This window comes from Anabrus simplex, chromosome 5 (genome assembly GCF_040414725.1).
Source record: "Anabrus simplex isolate iqAnaSimp1 chromosome 5, ASM4041472v1, whole genome shotgun sequence".
Classification (NCBI taxonomy): domain Eukaryota; kingdom Metazoa; phylum Arthropoda; class Insecta; order Orthoptera; family Tettigoniidae; genus Anabrus; species Anabrus simplex.
In genome coordinates this window covers 135,583,821-135,606,035 of record NC_090269.1, presented here as the reverse complement: position 1 = coordinate 135,606,035, position 22,215 = coordinate 135,583,821, and the positions used below count along the sequence as shown (strand labels likewise).

General features: G+C 40.3%; 1 protein-coding gene and 1 non-coding gene across 2 annotated transcripts in view; both read left to right on the top strand.

The window, feature by feature from the left end:
- The window catches only part of LOC136874690 (cilia- and flagella-associated protein 410), a 366,316-nt gene that overhangs the window by 21,581 nt on the left and 322,520 nt on the right, over positions 1-22,215 (top strand). The window lies entirely within an intron of this gene.
- On the top strand, positions 5,274-5,347 carry TRNAL-CAA (transfer RNA leucine (anticodon CAA)). Its single transcript has one exon. It is a non-coding gene; the product is annotated as a tRNA-Leu (tRNA).

The window sequence follows — 22,215 nt, the reverse complement described above, 5'->3', positions numbered from 1 at the left end:
TTCAGTATTATTGGCATGATCCCCTTAAAGAACAAGTTCGGATGAGTAGAAATTTTGGCGGTGGCAGCGTAATGATCTGGGCAGCATTCTGAGTTAAAGGTACTTCTAAAATAGCATGGCTGCACCCCGAAATGACATCTGATGATTATACAGAAATGCTGGAATTTGAATTGGTTCGTATGTATGAGGAATTTGACTATGATAATTTAATTTTGCAACAAGATAACGCTGGGATTCACTGGTCTGCCAAGACAAAGAAGTGGTTTCAAGATAAAGGAGTTGCGCTTATGAGCTGGCCATCAAGAAGTCCAGATTTAAATTCGAATGTGGGACATCCTAGTAAGACGTGTCGGTTTCCCATTTTCACACCAGGCAAATGCTGGGGCTGTACCTTAATTAAGGCCACGGCCGCTTCCTTCCCACTTCCAGCCCTTCCCTGTCCCATCGTCGCCATAAGACCTATCTGTGTCGGTGCGACGTAAACCAACTAGCAAAAAAAAAAAAAAAAAAAAAAAAAAGTAAGACGTGTCTATCACAATAGACAGCAGTTTGCGACTATGGCTGAGCTGAAAACTGTAATTCGATTGGAGTGAACCTCAATCTCAGAAGTGATCACTGCTCTTATACAATCAATACCCGAGAGGATTTTCAGTTATTGAGAACAGTGGAGGTTCCGCTAAATACTAGGTCGTTGTTCTGATATGTTTACTGTTTACCGTAGTTTATTCTAACAACAATACAAAAGTGCCTTTATATCAATTTCCACATAGGTATAAGATATGTATTATTATTTTAAGTAAAAATGCTATACGTAAAGCGATAATGTATTTTCTATGCTTTGATTTGTAAACTGTACGGAAACAAATGCGTGCAATATTAAATCAGTAAATAAACGTCCCCCCCCCCACCACATAAAACCACGTGCCTTTATACTATCTTTATAATTTCCACTACTGCATATTTATATTTCTGCAATAAAAACAACAAGAATTCTTCTAATTTTCTTTGATAGAAAGTGTAACAAAGCAGACGAATTTATCAGTTTATACAAAAATAGTTCTTAAATGTGAATTATTTGAGAAGATAAGGACTTAGTGCAATATCAAACATCCTTTTGAGTTTGGTTGTCAGTCAGTATTCTGGTCATCTTTCATTCCAGCCACACACTCCGATTTCATTTCATCTGTCAGTCGTTAGTCATTGCCCGAGAGGAGTGCGACAGGCTTCGGCACGATTCCGGTCCTCGCCGCCACATGGAAGCTTCATTCTTTTCCTGACCCGGTCGAATGACGGGAAGGAGCCTATGGATTTTGATTCATTGCATGAGATAGCATTGTGTATAGTTGCTTCATGTAGAAGTGGAGGACAGCGTGGACACAATCACATCTTATTGTCTATGTGTAATCTCATTTTTGTAGTGTTTGTTATAATTATTCGGACACAGGGGAGCAGGAAAACATAAACATAGTTTTATTCCAGCATTTGAGTGTAGCGAATATTAAAATGACTTCGGTATAATCGCTATTATGCCTTTGCTGGCGAGTTGTAGTGTTTACAGTGCACTATGTACGGGCTAGAATAAATTTTGTTACTTTCATTGACCTTTCTGTCTCACCCTTGGCTTTGACAATTTGAAAGTGACGGATGTATGAGCGATGCTAGGAATACCATTCCTTATGCATCCAGTCCCTGTTGTGAATGGTGTGGAAATATCGCTCATAGGGTCGGTTGATGCATGCATTTCAGTGGGCTTGGCATACTGATATGTAATAACTTCTGGCCCGATGAGGAAAGCAACGCGAAACTACCTCACTCCTCATTTCCCTAGTATACCTCTTCAGTGATACATAGGCTATCTATGAGAGATCTTGGCAGAGCTGTGGAGGATCAAACCAGCCTTCGGGCTGAATACCCAACATACACACATAACCGCTATTATCGCCGGAATTCGGACTTAAGGTATTTTAATCGGTGCGCGCTCCCCTCTAATCCACGCTATTCCGTAATTGTTGGACTTGTGTGTATTAAGTCGCTTACCTTCCTTATATAAAAAAAAATGCATTTCATCTTTATATCGTTGTAAAATACGTTGACAATAAATATTCTGGCGTTTTAAATGATAACCTGAGTGTAAATTATTTAAAATCTGTTTGTCGATTTTTCTTGTTTACTGCATCCCTAGTGTAACTGTATTCCAAGGCCTGCCAAATGAAGTTCTGGCAAGTGTTGTTTAGACTGTAATATAATTCCATTCGAACTCGGCAAGTAGGCGTCGGGGGCAACGACTCAGTTCTTTTTGTTTTAGTTCTAGCTCTTAATTTCCTATTAACTTGAGGATCATTAAGAAGACTACAGAACATCCTTCCGCTGACTCAAACTAGCGAAGGCGTTCTCTAGAGTCACTGCTAGTCGTGAATAGATTGTTTCAAGGAGGATCTTATATTTCATTACATCTGGGGATGCACGCAGTCTGGAGTGAAATATGACTTCAGTTTTCTGTAAAGATCTTACACGAACGTGTTTAAGCAGTTCAAGTATGTGTGAAAGCAAATATGAAAGAGCCATATCAATTGTGCTTTTCCCGCAACTGATCAAGAAAAATGGCTGTGAGACTTAAGAATTGCTATTTTAGTATCCTCGTGCAAAACATCATTTACATATTTTCATGCGTTACGGATAACATGAACATTGTGCCGTGGTTTGCTTTCACTGGAGCACTATTTTTATCCTGCATGTGTTGCACTGTTACTTCTACCAAGATTAATTTGTCATGATCTGCTGAAAATGCGACCGGGTTTTCTAATTGAAGATGAAACTTCTCAATACACTGGACAAATATCGAACCTGATTTGGTTTTAGGGCCACTGTGTCTCAGAAATTGGCCTGTAGTGCATACTGTAAACATGCTTGTGGTACCATGACGTACATAATATGGAATCGTATTATCGCCGAGCGAGTGGCCGCTTGGTTTGGGGAACGTAGCTGTCAGCTTGCATTCGGGAGGTAGTGGGTTCGAACACCACTGTCGGCAGCCCTGAGGATGGTTTTCCATTTTCACACCTCACACCTGTCCTATCGTCGCCATAAGGGGTGTGTGTGTGTGTGTGTGTGTGTGTATGCGACGCCAAACAAATTCTAAAATAAAAATCGTAATGAAATTGAGCACTGTAAAAGCAAAATGTTAAGACTTCTCAATATAATTACAAACTATTTTAAATTCAAAAGCATGTTTCTGGCCAAGCTGTTGTTGAATTTACTTTTAAACCGTTTTGTTTTCATACTTCTCATTTTTTACGCTTTGGCATATTGATAAACTCTTCCTTCGTACTCTTTTGCAGAGTTTACATGATAATCTTCTCCTGTCGTTAATGTGCTGACTCGATGGCCGGGCGGAGTGGCTGCAGTGCTTCGTCTTATCGTCTTCCAGTTCTTTTTTTTTTTTTTTTTTTTTTTTCTAATTTGCTTCATTATTTTACTTTGTATTGTTGAGGTTATCTTAAATCTCGTCCAATATATGTATCTGTAAAAATTGAAAAGCTGTTGAGGCATTTCAAAGATCACGCTCAGACGGACAGGTGTGTTGCTTTCTTACGTATGTAGATGTTCTGTTAAACTAAATTTGTTTGTCCCTTTTCCTCCCAGTACGTTGGGCAGCCATATCAGCTTCAACTGGGCGAACTACGAATGCGAGAGAATTCTTTCATTGGTACTTCATTGCGAGCTTTAATATCTCACCCATCTGCATAATATGTTTTCGTGGGAGAGTTGAGTCTTATCAGACTGAGATCTATGACAAAATAAACAGCATCAATAATCCGCACACATCTTAAACAAAGACAAAATAAAACCTTTCTTAATCAAATAATTTTCCACGAACCGCGCCAAAGTGATCACTTTACACGTGTTGAAAGCACGTTGTATTCTTTTTTTAAATAACATAAAGACAAGAGGGCGTGAATTTTTTGAAGAATTTTTTGTAAGTGTTAAATATGGGCAATGTTAAATATTTTTATGATACTGAAAATACAAGCTGTTGTGTTGCGAAAGTGTGATGCAAATGTACAGTCCGCTGAAAATTATCAGCATGTTTCCTTGGACCTACGTTTTGGACTCTCCCCTTCCCAGTGCAGTATACAGTACATCGTTAAGTAATTCTCCGCTTCGTACTTTTCAGCGCAATTTACCACTGTCCGTTTTCCCAAGGTGTTCATTATTCACCAAAACCCGTTTCTGGATCTTATGCCCTTGCATGGAGCTGTGGATGTAGTTGAAATTTTGCGTTGAAGATGATGGTGGAGAAAAGAGAATTGGTGTGGGTCATTGAAAACGCAGGAGGCTTAAATGGTATAGATGTTAACTTCGATGTGAATATTTTTATAAATATGTATTTTTTAACATGAAACTATCCAATGATTTCGTACGCGTGTCTGAATTAAAACGGCGGCGGTTTGCAGTCTGGTGTAGGCTAACATCAGTGGGTATGCATTTAACTTGAGGATATTGCAGTCTCACGTTTTAACGGTTTCTAAAGGATTCCCTGGTGAATAGCGGCTACCGCCAGAGACTGTCTGTCACGCTGGTTAACTCCGCTTTGAATTCATACTCATGATGTTGCTATTGGAAGTAAGGAAGGTATAAAATAGACGCGTTCCTTTTATTTTGCTGTGCAGGTGACAAGAATTTCTTCGATATGTATATTAAAAACGAACATATCCGAGCTTTTTCATGTCAATAACATTTCTTGAGAATCATTGATATTTCTATGAATATTGAATTTTCAGGACCGCATTGTAATCGAAACAGACTTTCAACCTATTAGGTCGTGTTACGTACATTTAGTACGTGTTGAAGAGATTTGTACAGAACAAAAATGGCCAACCAGACACCAAGTGAGATCCGAACCCACAACCTCCCGATTTCGCATAGTACCAGACCTGTAGTTCAGATCCTTTCCAACAGAACAAAGATGGCCTAGGCCACCATCGCTCAATTGGTAGAGCAACCGACGCGAAATCGGGAGGTTGTGGGTTCGGATCCCACTGGTGTCTGGTTGGCCATTTTTGTTCTGTACTTAACATCTCTTCAACACGTACTAAATGTACGTAACACGACCTAATAGGTTGAAAGTCGGTTTCGATTACAATGCGGTCGTGAAAATTCAATATTCATTGACTTGGCCCTCAACGGACAACTTAAAAACGCACTCTACAGTGTGAAGGTAGTAGTACCAGACCTGTAGCTCAGATCCTTTCCAACAAAACAAAGATGGCCTAGGCCACCATAGCTCAATTGGTAGAGCAACCGACGCAAAATCGGGAGGTTGTGGGTTCGGATCCCACTGGTGTCCGGTTGGCCATTTTTATTCTGTACTTAACATTTCTTCAACGCGTACTAAATGTACGCAACACGACCTAATAGGTTGAAAGTCGGTTTCGATTGATATTTCTGCTTCAGTCTCTTGTGTAATTTAGAACGTGCATTTGCGTTTTATCAGTTCTCATAATTAGATTCATGTCAGGTGTGCATGTCCTCTTACCATATACTGATAAATTTTTTTGATCTTTGCAATTTGTTCGAAGACTTCGGTTTTCGACTCTTTTTTTTCGCATCTACTCCATACTTCCTTGTAGAACAAGAACTTTTATATTCAGAAAAAATTGAGTAATATGTAATTAACATTGTTCTTCATATTTCTGTTGTGATGGTTTGTCTGTTGTTGTTGTTTGGGTCCTCAGTTCATAGAATGGTTTGATGCAGCTCTGTATGCCACCCTATCCTGTGCGTATGTAATTCCTACTTCTGCTCTAATCTGTTTCTCATATTCATACCTTGGTCTTCCTTATCGTCCTTACCGCCTGCACTTCCCTGGGTGTCTTTAAGATGTGTCCTATCAGTCTTTCTCTTCTGGTGAAATTTAGCCAAATCGATCTCCTCTTACCGATTCGATTCGGTATTTCTCATTCGGGATTCGATCTACCCGTCTCACCTTGAGCATTCTTCTGAAACACCACATTTCAAAAGCTTCTATTCTCTTTCTCTCTCAGCAAGTTACCGTCTATGTTTCACTTTCACACATTGCCACGCTCCAGACGAAAGTCTTCCAAAACTTTCTAATTATTCCTATATAAATCTTCGAAATGAGCTAATTTCTGTCCTGAAGAAAGGGCTTTCCTTCTTGTGCTACTCTGCACTTCTGCCCGCGTTGGTACCCAAGTAACAGTATTCATCGTGTACTCCTTTTCCGAGAGTGTATCCATACCTGTCGGCAATTTCTCCAGATCTTCTGTAGACTCAGATAAAATAATATCGGCAAATCTGAGTTTTGATTTCCTCTTCCTGGATTTGTGATTCCTTTTCCAAATCGCTCTCTGATTTCCTTTATCGCCTCTTCAATATAAAGATTCAAAATGAGAGGGAACAAACTGCAGCCTTGTCTCACTTCTTTATAGATTGCTGCGTTTTCATAATCCATGATTTTTATCACTGCAGGCTGATTTTTGTATAATTTGTAAATAATTCTTTTTCGATACCTTATCCCGATCACCTTCAACATTATCAAATACCTTTTCTAGATCTACGAACGCCAGGTACGTGGGCTTGTCCTTAATTTGATCCTCTAAGATCAGGCGTAAAGTCAGGTTTGTTTCACGTGTTCCTTCATTTCTTCTGAAGCCAAACTGATCTACTCCCAGTTCAGCTTTTACTTGTCTTTTCATTCTTCTGTAAATAATACATGTTAAAATTTTGCTGGCAGGAGATACTAAGCTAATGGTGCAGTAGTTTTCACACTTGTCAGCACCTGCTTTCTTGGGAATGAGTATAACAGCATTCTGTCTAAAATCGGATGGCACTTTTCCTGTATCATACATATTACACACTAAATGGAATAACCTCGCCATGCTGCTTTCTCCTTAGGCAGACAGTAATTCTGAGAGTATATCATCAGTTCTAGGTGCCTTGTTTCTACTCAGGTCTCTCGAAACTCGTTGATTTCTGACCTCGAAATTGAGTTTCCCATTTCATCAGCAAAAAGAGCCTCTTCCTGTTCCATGACCTTATCATCTCATTCTGTCCCTTGGTACAACTGTTGCATATGTTCCTGCCATCTTTCTACCTTATCTTCTTTCCCTGGAAGTGGTTTTCTATCTGAAATATTAATATTCATACACCCAGTTTTTTCTTTCTCCAAAGGTTTCCTTGGTTTTCCGGTATGCAACATCTACCGTTCATACGACCATATGGCACTTCTCCTGCAGTCTTCCTTTCTTAGCTGTCTTGCACTTTCTGTCTACTTAATTCTTTTACCACTGAGCTTGATAGCTGCAGTGCGGCCAGTATCCAGTAATCGGGAGATAGTGGGTTCGAGCCCCACTGTCGGCAGCCCTGAAGATGGTTTTCCGTGGTTTCCCATTTTCACACCAGGCAAATGCCGGGGCTGTACCTTAATTAAGGCCACGGCCGCTTCCTTCCAATTCCTAGACCTTTCCTACCCCATCGTCGCCGTAAGACATATCTGTGTCGGTGCGACGTAAAGCAAATAGCAAAAAAAAAAAAATATTTTATCACCTGTATTCTTTTCTGCCCTCCTCATTTTTTTTTCATTTTGCATATACAGTACTTTCGCCGTTCGTCAGTTAGGTCTCTCGCGTTATGCAGTGGTTCTTATTTCATCTTGTCTCTCTTTACAGCCTTTCTCATCTGTTGTGCTTTCATTTAGTCCTTAAACAACTTGTTCCTTTAAACAATCTCTAACACACTTTTCTCAACTCGCCTAGATCCCTCTCCTTGCTTTCCTTTCTTTCTTCAATTTCTTCAGCTTTGTATGGCATTTCATGACTAACAAACTGGTTATTGTCCACGCCTGCTCCTGGGAAAGTCCTGCAATTCAACACCTGGTTTTCTGACCCTTTGGCTAATCATAATTAAGTATATTTGATACCTTCCGGTGTCTCAAAGTCTCGTCCATGTATACAACCATCGTTTGTGTTGTTTGAACCAAGTATTAGCAAGGAGTAAATTATGATCGGTGCTGAATTCAACCAGTAGACTTCTTTTTTCATTCCTTTGTCCCAGTTTAAATTCTCCTACTGCATTAACTTCTCTTCCCCGACCTGCCACTGCATTCCATTCCCCCATCACGATTAGATTCTCGTCATAGTTTACATATTGTATTACATTTTCTATCTTTTCATATATGCTTTCGATTTCTTCATCATCCGCTGAACTAGTAGGCATATAGAGCAGCAATATTGTGGTGGGCATTGGCTTGGTATCTATCTTCACAACAATAATCCTTTCAGTATGCTGGTCATAGTAGCTTACCTGCTGCCCTATTTTCTTATTCATCATTAAACCGACTCCTGTATTTCTCCAGTTTGATTTTGTGTTAATTCTGTAGTCACCTGACCAAAAATCCTACACTTCCTGCCAACGTACAGTACTTCACTTATAACAGCTACGCCTAACTCTTGTTTATCCACTTCCCTTTTCAGATTTTCAACCCACCACAATGATTCATGCTTCTAACCTTTTACGCTCCGACTCGCAGAATATCAGTATGCATCTTCCCCTCTCGTGCAGTCCCCAACCGGAGATCCGAATGACGGAGTATTTTACTTCCTGAAATTTTACCTGGGAGGAAGCCATTATCAGTAAATCATTCAAACATAGAGAGCTGCATGTCCTCGGAAGTTAGTTACGGCTGTAGTTTCCCGTTGCTTTCAGCCGTGTGGCAGTATCAGCATAGCTGCGCCTTGTTAAATATTATTACAATGCCATATCATTCAACCATCCAGACTGCCGCCTTTGCAATTTCCGAAAGGCTGCTACCCCCCCCCCCCCCCTTTCGATGAACCTTTTGTTAGTCTGGTCTGTAGACAGATGCCCATCCGATATCGTTGAACCTGCGGCTCGGCTATCTGAGCTGGAAGCCAGCAGTCAATCATACTCTGCACCCTGCTGAGTTAACGAGTTCAAAGTGATCCTTGTTTGGTGTGGAGAGGTTGTCAAACCCTTTTCTTCCACACTCTCTTCAGTCTTTACCCTTTCGTTGTGTCGAGTGCAGTGGACGATTTGGCAACTCGGGCTATAGTAGACCATACCTGCCAACTTTTACGGTTTGTACGTAAAATTTACGGAAATTGCAGCATTTTACGGTTTTACGGATGGACGGTGTCATTTTACGACTTCGCGGACAAAAATTTGAAACGTTAACATTAGATAATCGCTCCACTTCCGTACAATCGATTGTTTGCGTGGGTCGAAGCACGCTTGGTCTTGGCAAGACCGACTACAATATATCGTAGTCTGTCTTGGTCGAAGGCAAGTCCACGATAGTCGATAACTCATCCTTTGATATGTCCGACTCGTTGGCTGAACGGTCAGCGTACTGGCCTTCGGTTCAGAGGGTCTCGGGTTCGATTCCCGGCGGGGTCGGGGATTTTAACCTTAATTGGTTAATTCCATTGGCACGGGGGCTGGGTGTATGTGTTGTCTTAATCATCATTTCATCCTCATCACGACGCGCAGGTCGCCTACGGGAGTCAAATAGAAAGACCTGCACCTGGCGAGTCGAACCCTTCCTGGGATATCCCGGCACTGAAAGCCATACGACGATTCATTTTTTCATTCTTTGATATGATTGGTATTTTTAATCGTGTGATGTTTGTGTCGTTGTTGGAATTGAATTCAAAGCCGGGATAACAGTACTTCCGTGTGAATCTTAGGTGTCGACAGGCTCTGCTCCGCAAATTCTTTGTTCCGCTCCGTTCGTTGGATTGTGAAGTCAAATTTCTGGGAATTGTAGGCTGCTCTTTCCCTTTTCTTAATCATTTTTTATACAAACTATTATGATGCTCCGTTCGCTTGTTATTTAACCTGTATTATTTGACCACGTGATTGTTGTTCTTTGGTGGCCTTTTGAGGTTATGACATATTTTGATGAGGGGTTCGAGGTTTTGTGTTATAACTTCATGCTTCGCAGTTTTCTGTATTCCTAGGACTAATTACACTCGTTCCGATGACTGGGTATACCGCTATTAGCGAAGCCCCTTAAATGACAAAGAACAACAATTACATTCGTTCCACGTGCGTATGTTTTTTACCATGTGCACATTCTTCATTCACGAGGTTGGCGTCGTGTTCATTTAATCTTTTAAGGCTTGTTGTGTTCTGCCATGTTTTAAGGAAGTGTTTGACTGCCTTGAGTGTTTGTTATAATTTTATGTGACGTTCAGTGATCCTGGTTCCTTTCGATGTTTGAATGGATAGACATTTTGTTCTCGGCCAGACATTTAAAGAATCATATTCTGTTGATTTTCCGTGCATACTAAAGTGAAGAAAGGGAGAAAAATTTGCCTTTTGTACGGTATGTGGGTGTGATATTAATATTGCACATGGTGGAAGAAACGACTTAAGTAATCATGTGAAGTGCGGTAAATACGTAAGTTACGTTAAATCGAAGGAAGACAATAATAAAATCAACACCTTTTATTCCAAGTCTGGAAACGTTGACAGTGACGTAATTAGGGCTGAGTGTTTACTTCCTTTTTGTTGGAACACAATGTGCATTTAAATGCGGCTGATCATGCTGGTGCTTTATTTAAGATGGTTCCCACATCAGATGTTACAAAGAAATGCAGTTGTGGTCGCACAAAAACGGCATGCATTGTAAATAAACTGGCAAAAAATGCATTATCTAAAGTTGTTAAATGCCTTCAGAATGGACCCTTTTCTTTGGCAACAGATGGAAGCAATGATACGAATGCCAAGTTATATCCTATTGTTGTTGCATTCTACGATATTCCGCGGGAAAAAGTAGTGAGCACTGTGCTATCCATACCAGCGTTAGAGGGGGACTCAACAGTGCGAAACGTAGGTAACCTGATGTTATTACAGCTGAATTCTCATAACATACCAATTAAAAACTGTGTGGCTTTCTGCTCCGACAATGCTCCTGTTATGATAGGACAAAAAAAAATGGGGTTTCAGCAGTTCTGAAGGAAGTTCAACCAGGTATTGCCGTCTTAGGTTGCATTTGCCACCTGATTAATCTTCTTGATTGTTATTTTCATCTACAAATCATTGGCCTGTGATTTAAGTAGATTTGATTTCATTGAAATATTCTGTTTAAAGCACGAATTATTGCATTTTGTAGCTCAGAAGTATTAATATTTTCGTCAAGCCGGGGTATGTCGAAAATCGTTAGATTTTTCGTCGCGCGTGAGTTTTACTGATAGCCCTTTTCAAAAGTTGGCAGGTATGGCAGATGTAGTGAATGCTATAAGCTGCTAGTAGACACCGGGCTACCAATAGAGAGAAGTGGTGTGGAGCGAGGTCGTCATGTTTTGTACCAAAGTGTACCTACGAATTGTTACATCGTTGGGACTTGAGTATGCTTGAAGATGTGCTAGGACATGCCATACGGATAGTGAGAGTGCGATTTGTATTATTTTCAAGTAGGCAAGAATATTATCGTTATACATTTCTTTGAAGAATATACTTTCTTAAATTACAGATTACCAACGTTTTGAATACTGCTGTAAGTTGATTTAATGTGGAATCATAACATAATAAACTGTGCTGATTTCCAGTAACGTATATTATCGTGAAGTATCTCTGAGTAATAATGAAACAAATTAGGTGATTATTTTCATTTCGGGTCAGGAGGGAACGCGAACCTAGGTTTAGGGTTTGTCACTTGGCAACCAGCGAAATTTGAGGAAATTATACTATGCATCTTTGACATAGAATATTCCTTGGATGCAATTTACCTGTCTTATATACTTGTAATCGTACGGTTAAAATGACTATCCTTGGAAAACGCACATCGCATTTAAAACTTGTCGTTGGGCCTATTGTAGAGAAAGACTGCTTAAAACAGCGGAAGTGAAACAGATTCGTTCTTCTTGGTCTTTTCCTAATTGATTGAGATCGGCACTGGGTGTGTATTTGTCCAGTTCTACGTCCGATTACTTTTCCTGACCCCAACCCTATGTATGAAACTAAAATCAAATTGAGCGTACGCGCACTTGACAAGGCAAAGTGGGAAGGAGGACTGATCGTTCGTGGCCGTATCATACTCGTGCACAATGGAGTCAATAAGTGAATTTCGGTATTCGTACCTCATCCAGAGAGGATGGTTGCCTAGTTGTACTTCCTCTTAAAGCAATAACCACTTTACCCAGAGGAATGAGAGTGCTATCATCGTTGCCTAGCCTATTAATTCACGCTCTGTTAAAGGGCTAACAACTGCACTGTTCGAAGATTCGCGACGCTAACAAAGACCGTCTTACATGTAGCTTCTCCACCTATCAGTTGTTCAGTCGGAAAGGAACAAAAGTTGGATAATGGAGACCGAGAAAGAAAGATGAAAGCGCAGAGCCTATTACAAATCAGTGGAGTTCCATGGTGGCCACTGACTTTTCATGCCGCTGGGAGTGGTAAATAGCTGACATGAAGATTCGTTGATAAAGAAAGCAGTATTTACAGAGTGGAATTGTGAGGTCTAATTTATCCTGGTCCTTTTGTTAGTAAAGCCAGGTATTGGGAAAACACCTTGAGTATCTGTTTTAATGGCTGTCTGAGTTAATTGATTAGTAAACTAGAAGTGTTTACTAAATATAACGTGAGTTGCGTGCTAAGCTTGTCGTCTCCTGCTTGTTGGTCGGAAGGGTACGCGTGGTATTCCTGGACTCGTGCCAGCATCATTATAAAGGTCCACGGCTCAATTTCTCGGCGATGGCGGCTGGAAATCTGAAAACAGTATGCGGTAGTATACAGAATATACTTAATCTAGATCCATATCCCTTACCCGACCTCCTGATGGACAGTAGGATGTCATTTGACCAACGTAACGGTTAGTCTCAGTTATTTTTTTCCGACATAGCATCTGTAGCCTGTTTCGTGAGTCGTAGCCCTTACGGCGCTTGTTGAACTGCACTAGATCTTCATGTCAGAATATGTAAGACGCGCCGGGAAATCGAGCTCAGAAACATCTGGATGCCATCTTAATCCGGTAGACTGGAAGGCGATCTGAATTATATTGATGTTTGTTTTGTCCTTCATTTTGTCTTTATGTTGAGAATCACTTATACTAGGCTGTTACCGCTGATGTAGGACTAAATGTATCATCTTTGTTTCCCTTGTAGACATAGCGAAGGAATCATCCTAGAGATGAATTGGACAGAATATTTCTTGCTAACTGTGCGATTCTGCCCATGCTAGTGAATAGATCACTTAACGAAAAACACCTATTCCGTCTTTTAGTGATGAGTGGGGGGTTTATTTTTTTAATTAACAAAACTTATATGCAGATCATGCGTTGTAGGTGTGCAAAGAGACCATGAGTTTGCTTTGTCGCATCAAATTCATAAGTTCTGCATAGTTACTGCTTTAAATATTATTTCATTCTGTTACAGCCACAGTCGAACTAATTGGTTTTATTATTGGTCAATGTTGTCGGAATTAAGCAAATACTAGTCCAATTCTGTGCGATTTCTTTAGTTACATTCACCCTTACTCGTACATTAACATAAACGAATGTAGACGAAGATTTTTTAAGACATCGTTTCTTTTAGCTTTTGCATGTCATCCCATGTTGCCTTCTGTTGACTCTCGAACACAGTTTGTGGGTTGCCTATTACGGTATAACTAAGGTTTTGATCATTATGTTGAGTACAGGAATTCGACATGAAAATATACTTTAGATTACGCATAATTGCAGGTTTCAGTTTCTTCTTCGGATGTGTATTTAGGCTATCTATATTTAGCTCTGTGAAGTTGACCTCAGCTACCAACAATGACACGGCTTTCTTCCGTTTTGTTTTTGGCCTAACTTTGGTGATGCTAGTTGGGAGAATAACCCCATGGCACTACAGCCCTTGAAGGGCCTTGGCCTACCAAGCGACCGCTGCTCAGCCCGAAGGCCTGCAGATTACGGGGTGTCGTGTGGTCAGCACGACGAATCCTCTCGGCCGTTATTCTTGGCTTTCTAGACCGGGGCCGCTATCTCACCGTCAGATAGCTCCTCAATTCTAATCACGTAGTATGAGTGGACCTCGAACCAGCCCTCAGGTTCAGGTAAAAATCGAACCCGGGGCCTTCGGGTAAGAGGCAGGCACCACGGAGCCGGCAGTTCGGAGAATCTTTAAGGAAAATTTCGACAACATTTCAGTAATTGTGGAGTAATTTTGAATTCCCTGTCCAAGCAATTATCGGTCTGTTTACTCTGGTAGTTCTGCGAAGGGTTGTTTAGAATTTTTAAGTAATCGTTAATTGGACGATTTTGTGATTAAAAACTGTTGCATGGTATCGGAAACTGTATCTGCAGGACAATTGTCCTCAGGAATCTACCTTTTGATTATAAACCTAAAAATGAAAACATAGTTCCGAACTTTTAAATATAAGTCGCGTAGATACTGGGAAATTTTGGATCGAGACTGCTTATGTTGATTACGTTATTTATTCATAAATACTCATCTAGTGCTCCTTGGCGAGTGTTTTATGGGGTTACGCATTTCACTTCCAACACGGCGGTTAGCCGTTTCACCACGGTGGCCGCGGTGTGAATCCCGGCCAATGCATGCGGAATTTTTGTGGTTCGGATTTTGATGTAAAACTGGAAATCCTGGTATCAAATCATGAACAACCTCAAGCTGGTCTTCTTGCTTTTCCAACCCGATAATGTATCATGACATACCTACTAAGGTTTTTTGCTAGTGGCTTTACGTCGCACCGACACAGATAGGTCTTATGGCGACGATGGGATAGGAAAGGTCTAGGAGTTGGGCGAAAGCGGTGGTGGCCTTAATTACGGTACAGCCCCAGCATTTGCTTGGTGTGAAAATGGGAAACCACGGAATACAATCCTCAGCGCTGGCGACAGTGGGATTCGAACCCACTATCTCCCGGATACAAGCTCACAGCCTCCCACTATATATAATTTCCATTTATTTTAGAAAGACCTCCTGTACTTACAGGCTGCCGCTAAGGACAAGGTAAAACATATAAAATTTTCTGTACATATCTATTACTTAAAGAAAATTCAAAATTAGCTGTAGAGGTGGTGTCTCAGGATGGAGATACTTTTCTTTCTTGCCGGGCTAAGTGGCTCAGACGGTTGAGGCACTGTCCTTCGATCCTGGCACAGTCCGGCGGTATTTGAAGGTGCTCAGATACGTCAGCCTCGTGTCGGTAGATTTACTGGCACGTAAAAGAACTCCTGCGGAACAAAATCCCGGCACCTCGGCGTCTCCAGAAACCGTAAAAGCAGTTAGTGGGACGTAAAGCAAAATAACACCTTTCTTTTCTTTCTTTCTTTCTTTCTTTCTTTCTTTCTTTCTTTCTTTCTTTCTTTTTTCTTTCAGTTTTAGTCTTAAGTTTATAGTTGAAATTTATGTGTGTACATATATTTAATGACTGTACGAGTAGCAGAGACTGTGTGGTATTTCTAATTATGTTAAGCATGGTAGGTTTGAGATGTAGTTTTTACCACACATTACTCCAATTTAGCAACTTAAGTTTCATGGTAAGTTTTATTGTCGTCAAACCTTCACACTGTGGAAAGGCTTTGAATAAAGTTGAAACCAAATCTTTGAATTGGAGTCATTTTTGAACTTTATCTCAAGCATCACTGTGAAATATAGGCAGTTTGTATACGGAGGATATTACGGTTAAACATATCATTCCTTGATTTGAATAATGCTTCCTATTCTGTACTTCACTGGTACGCCTGTGATCAAGCGGAGATTAAATGATCCTTAAATTCTCTATAACTTGGACACTATATGAGGGTGGATCAGAAAACCTTATACATTATTGTTAGCTATAAACATTAATTGCCGGGCTGAGTGGCTCAAACGGTTAAGGCGCTGGTCTTCTGACCCCAACTTGACAGGTTCGATCCTGGCTCAGTCCGGTGGTATTTGAAGGTGCTCAAATACCTCAGCCTCGTGTCGGTAGATTTACTGGCACGTAAAAGAACTCCTGTGGGACTAAATTCCGGCACCTTGGCGTCTCCGAAAACCGTAAAAGAGTAGTTAGTGGGACGTAAAACAAATAACATTATTATTATTAAACATTAATCAGCTAATTTAGACAAAGTGTTTTTGAAAAAAAAACCCGATCTTTTCAAATGTGAATATTACTCATATTAATGTACCTTTTCCTCATCAATTTCCGGCTCCATGCCTAAATGGTTAGGCTGCTGGCCCTTGGTCATAGGGGTCCCGGGTTCGATTCTCGACAGGGTCAGGAATTTTAACCATCATTGGTTAATTTTGCTGGCTCGGGGGCTGGGTGTATATGTTATCTTTATCATTTCATCCTCATCATGACGCGTAGGTCGCCTACGGGAGTCAAGTCAAAAGACCTGCACCTGGCGAGCCGAACATGTCCTCGGATACTCGCTGCACTAAAAGTCATACGACACTTCATTTTCCTCAGCAATGCTCGTCCTGTTCCTTGTAATTTTTTTAGTGATTTTGTAAGATCCTGGTCATTTAATGCTTACATACGTTTTTAATCTCATGCCTATTTTGATTTTTAAAATGAAATGTACTTTTTCTGTTTGTAAAGTCAACAAAAAAGTATGTATACATTAAGCTCTGAAGTCCAAAAAATTACATATTTTGTAATTCTCTTGCAGGAAAATGTGTTGTAGCCTGTCTGGCTATCAAGTTTCAGATTGATACATTTAATAGTTCCAGAGAAGGAAGGTTAAATTGTCATGGAAAAGAAGTCTAGGAAATGGCGATTGAATTTCACAACACGCAACCTCGTACTGTATTTTTTTTTTTTTTTAAACCGCGGTAATCGCCATGCATGACCAACCGGGAATCACGCTTCACAGCCTTCTTCAATACTCCCAAGTGTGATGTCGTCAACTGCCTGACTAAACAGACTTAAGGTGTTCAGCGAAAATGAAAAAAAAAAAGTAATGCATGAAATAGGGGGCGTGGCACCTGACGCGCATGTGTGTTAGGAATTTAGTGCATAGAATTCAGCTAAATTCTAGGTCGCCAACAAAATAAGATAGCAATTTCAGCAAACAAAACAAAAACGAAAAATAGTTCTGAAGCATTTCGTTCACGTCTCCCCAAGTCGTATCTTCTGAACCTTTCATGAGCTTCACGCCGTGGCGTACTTCAGTCCGGCAACTCCTCGTGCGGCTGAGTGCAGCGGGTTGCAGGCTTGTGCTGATTTATTCCGGGCAGAGGGGTTTCTGCTGCGGCCAATCGAAAAGCAGATACAGTATAATGTAATCACTGGTAAGCTACATCTGTTAGAAATGCTTTAGGATTTCATAGATGATCTACTCATCTCTTTGGCCCTTCTTCCTGTTTTTAACTTCATTTTGGTCCTCTGTCTAGGACAAACAGGTCGTACGATTGTTTTTGTCGCCTTAAGGTAGTTTTATTAGAAGTGACTCCCGCGATAGACTCTTAACGAGGTCTCCTCTTCTGAGTTTGTATTTTCCTACGTGCGATGATCGTTAGTCACTATCGTCGATTATTGTGCGGCTGTAGGAGCAATCATAATAGCAATCGTTAGCGTTCTTTTATGTGAATTCAGCACGTTCTCCCTTCGCCAGTTGTAGAGTGCAAGAAGCGTTGGAAAAGCACCAAGGATATCTGTGACCGAAACATGACAGAGTAAACACCAACAGGTTGAACGTGAGAAGAAAATAAAGTAATGGATGGCAGTTAGCAGGGAAATGGTAATTCATTCAGTCTGCAGGTAATCAGCGGAAGAGGATCGCCATCCCGAGCTTCTCAGAGTATGCAGCTTAGAAGACATCGGGGAAGACGGAGCGGAAACTGATGTTCCCCATATTTCAGATTTTGTTGAATCGAATAATGAGAGTACGCCTACTGCCAGTGTATATTCTACTCCTCCACTTACATCTGTTTATTCAAGTCCTGAAACCTCAGATAAGCTGGTAAATAAAGTAGTTCTGGATTAGAAAGAAAGGGAAATAAAGAGAGAGAAAAGATAAAGAACGTAACGAAATCTTCATTTACTTGCAGAAGAAGAGGATGATATTAATTTATGTTTTAAAATATCACCAAATCAGTTAAGAGGTTGTATCCAGATCTCAGAAATCAGTCAGGCCGAATTGTAAATTAATATTAAAAACTTCAGTTGTAAACTTTACATCTTGTTGCCAACCTTGAGAATCGCATGCAGACGTCACACTGGTTTTCCTCATCATCCACACCAGTCAGTAGGCTACATACTCTGCAACATATGTTTCCCCTCCCTATATGACAGTTTCATAGATCGAATCAAACATTGAAAATACTGATGGAAATGCAAGTTTCGATAATTTACTCGTACTGTACGAGACAGTGGCAAACGTAATTTGTAGGCGGTTTTGTTCTTTAAATTTAAGTTAATCGTTTGATATAGGCCTACATTGAATTTTTATTGTATATGTTTGGCATTTACTGAAGATTCAGTTAATTAAATACGCCTTTCGACAGAAAGCTCGGTTAGAGAAAAATCATGTACCGTACTTATTATCCACTTGCCTCAAAGTTACAGCAAAGGTTTTTGCAGGACTGATTGGGTACACATTTCTATTGTATGCTGTCTTATTGATATCTCCTTCAATTAAACTCGAAATAAAATCGAACTTCGAAGTAAAATATTCTGGGAACTTCTCAACAGCTACCCTCAGATGATTTCGGATGAGTTGGAAGAAACCAACCTTCCTCGTTTCTTGCTTTGAACGTTTTATGAACTTTTCTGGAAGAACGCACCGTTTGCTCGGCAGTCGCATCGTCATCTTCCTGTATTAGTATGTATACAAGAAGAATTATTTTCTTCAAGCTCATTATACAATTCACAAAACCACCGATTGTATCAGTTAATTATCTACTGATAAACTGCTGCAGTAGCTACAAAAATAAAATAAAAAATCACAACTTTTCGTCTTCAACTGTTTTTGAAACTTTCTTCTGACTATAAGATTCGTTTTTTTTTTCATGACGACAGCAGGCGCCACCTCTGCGCATGGGCAGTTTCAGCTTGGTCTGCGACATGTTTGTGAAATTAATAACTGGTTCGATAGAAGGCAATTCGGTTTTAGGAAAGGTTATTCCACTGAAGCTCAACTTGTAGGATTCCAGCAAGATATAGCAGATATCTTGGATTCTGGAGGTCAAATGGACTGTATCGCGATTGACATGTCTAAAGCATTTGATAGGGTGGATCATGGGAGACTACTGGCAAAAATGAGTGCAATTGGACTAGACAAAAGAGTGACTGAATGGGTTGCTATATTTCTAGAAAATAGATCTCAGAGAGTTAGAGTAGGTGAAGCTTTGTCTGACCCTGTAATAGTTGAGAGGGGAGTTCCTCAGGGCAGTGTTATCGGACCTTTATGTTTTCTTATATATATAAATGATATGAGTAAAGGAGTGGAATCGGAGGTAAGGCTTTTTGCGGATGATGTTATTCTCTATAGAGTGATAAATAAGTTACAAGATTGTCAGCAACTGCAACGTGACCTCGAAAATATTGTGAGATGGACAGCAGGCAATGGTATGTTGATAAACGGGGCTAAAAGTCAGGTTGTGAGTTTCACAAATAGGAAAAGTCCTCTCAGTTTTAATTACTGCGTTGATGGGGTGAAAGTTCCTTTTGGGGATCATTGTAAGTATCTAGGTGTTAATATAAGGAAAGATCTTCACTGGGGTAATCACATAAATGGGATTGTAAATAAAGGGTACCGATCTCTGCAGATGGTTATGAGGGTGTTTAGGGGTTGTAGTAAGGATGTAAAGGAGAGTGCATATAAGTCTCTAGTAAGACCCCAACTAGAGTATGGTTCCAGTGTATGGGACCCTCACCAGGATTACCTGATTCAAGAACTGGAAAAAATCCAAAGAAAAGCAGCTCGATTTGTTCTGGGTGATTTCCGACAAAAGAGTAGCGTTACAAAAATGTTGCAATGTTTGGGTTGGGAAGAATTGAGAGAAAGAAGAAGAGCTGCTAGACTAAGTGGTATGTTCCGAGCTGTCAGCGGAGAGATGGCGTGGAATGACATTAGTAGACGAATAGGTTTGAATGGCGTCTATAAAAGTAGGAAAGATCACAATATGAAGATAAAGTTGGAATTCAAGAGGACAAACTGGGGCAAATATTCATTTATAGGAAGGGGAGTTAGGGATTGGAATAACTTACCAAGGGAGATGTTCAATAAATTACCAATTTCTTTGAAATCATTTCGGATAAGGCTAGGAAAGCAACAGATAGGGAATCTGCCACCTGGGCGACTGCCCTAAATGCAGATCAGTATTGATTGATTGATTGATTGATTGATTGATTGATTGATTGATTGATTGATTGACACGCGGCGGTTGTAGCTTCAGCCGCCGCACTGGTGCAGTGAGCAGTGCTAGCGACCACAGCCGCTGCGACAGTAGACAGAAGTAGCTGTTGTGTAGTACGGTATTTGAGGGTGCGGTACATTGTCGAAGCAACGAAAAGTCGAGGGAGTATCCAGTCACTCGCATGATGTAGCTCTATGCCACGCGTTTCCAAGCATAAATATGTGTAAGATTTTCATGTCTGTAACGACCGTAGATTTACTGATTGTTACGTCTTACTGTAGAAACATATACAGTTTATTCAGTTGAGCTAAACACTGATAAAATATTAACATTTTTGTAATTAAGAGTGAATTAAAGTTTCTCAGCTGGGTTGATGTGCTTCTTGTACCGTTTGCACGGGGTTTTCAAAATTTCACTTCTTATAAGTTCCAGAATATAACTGAACTGACTAACACCGAGTATGAAATATTTCCTGAGCTTTGTCTTATCAGCTAAAAGATGCCTGTTAATTAAAATGTTATAGCATCCTTCTCCGGTGTGTGATGCAGATATGCTTTCCTTCTTTTGCTGCCGAGATACCACATTAACATTATTTCGTCATCGTCTTCTTCTTACATTAAAATGTCAAGGAAAGCCCTGCACTAACGAAAACACACGTGCTCTCGTCTATTTCTGACTGGACTGCACGTCTGGAGTCGTGTCTGAGAAAACACCCCACATGCTGGTCGCTGGCGGCTGCTGCTGTCAACGTACGACGACCCCAGTCGTACGGCTCTGTCTCTAAGGAGAGCCAAAGAGTCCACCAATAATATTGTCCGTTAAGTTTGCATCCATTCTTCCCAATGACCATGTCATTCACTGGATTTTTGAAGTTGTTGATTTCATCACATGTTCTATGTACTCATGAGAGTGACAATAAAACACTTACATTATTACATGTTCACTGTGTTATTTGGTTTTTTTTCTGATTCAGCGGCTATGAAACAAAAGCGTTGTAACTCCAAAATGCTGTAGGCCTAATTCAAACTTTTTTTTTCTCGGGCGTGAGTCAAGCACGAGGACTACGCGCCAGATATCACCCTTTAATATCTCCAAAAGTACTCGTTTGATTTGCCAAATAAACACATCACTGAATTTGTCGTTCGAAATGTTCTATTGGGTGAAAATAGTGTATTCACATTTAACAAAACACATTTGCTGCCGGTTTCGCACTAGTTACGTATGTAATGGAAAGGAATAGGACAGTATTTTATGAACCCCTTAATACAATTTAAGAATCTGAAAACAGGATGAAGATATTTGAGGTGAAAACTTAGCTGAATCACCCTGTATGTCTATGGCCTAAATACTTATAATACCCTGTTAAATAGCTATTGTATTCGATGAAAACTCGACTTTGAAATTAACGGAATAGTATTGCTAAGTAGAGGGTTTTAACTATCGAACAGAGGATCAGAACTAAGACCTAAGCTATTTTACTATTCTCTACAGTCTATAATGCAGTAAACATGCCATTGTTTCAGTCATTTCTGTGGACATTTTATTTGTAATGTTTCGCCGTTATGCTTTGTGTATTGTATGTATGGATGTCATATTTTGTGTAGATGTTCTATGAATAACATTTGCTGTCACGCAGTGTAAATGGGTTCCTAGTTTTCTTTAGTTGTCGCATCATAAGAATATACAGTAGCCTACCTCTAGGTGGGCGTGAAAGTTTCAGTGTCTGCATTGCCTTACCAAGATTATACGTGCTGTGTGAGTCACACGGCTAGTGAGTCAGTGGTCGGTGTTGTGGGACGTCGAGCAGGCTGGCACCACCCTCTGCTAGCTCCGGGAGGAATGAACATAAATTCTGCTTTATACAAGTTATATACATCAC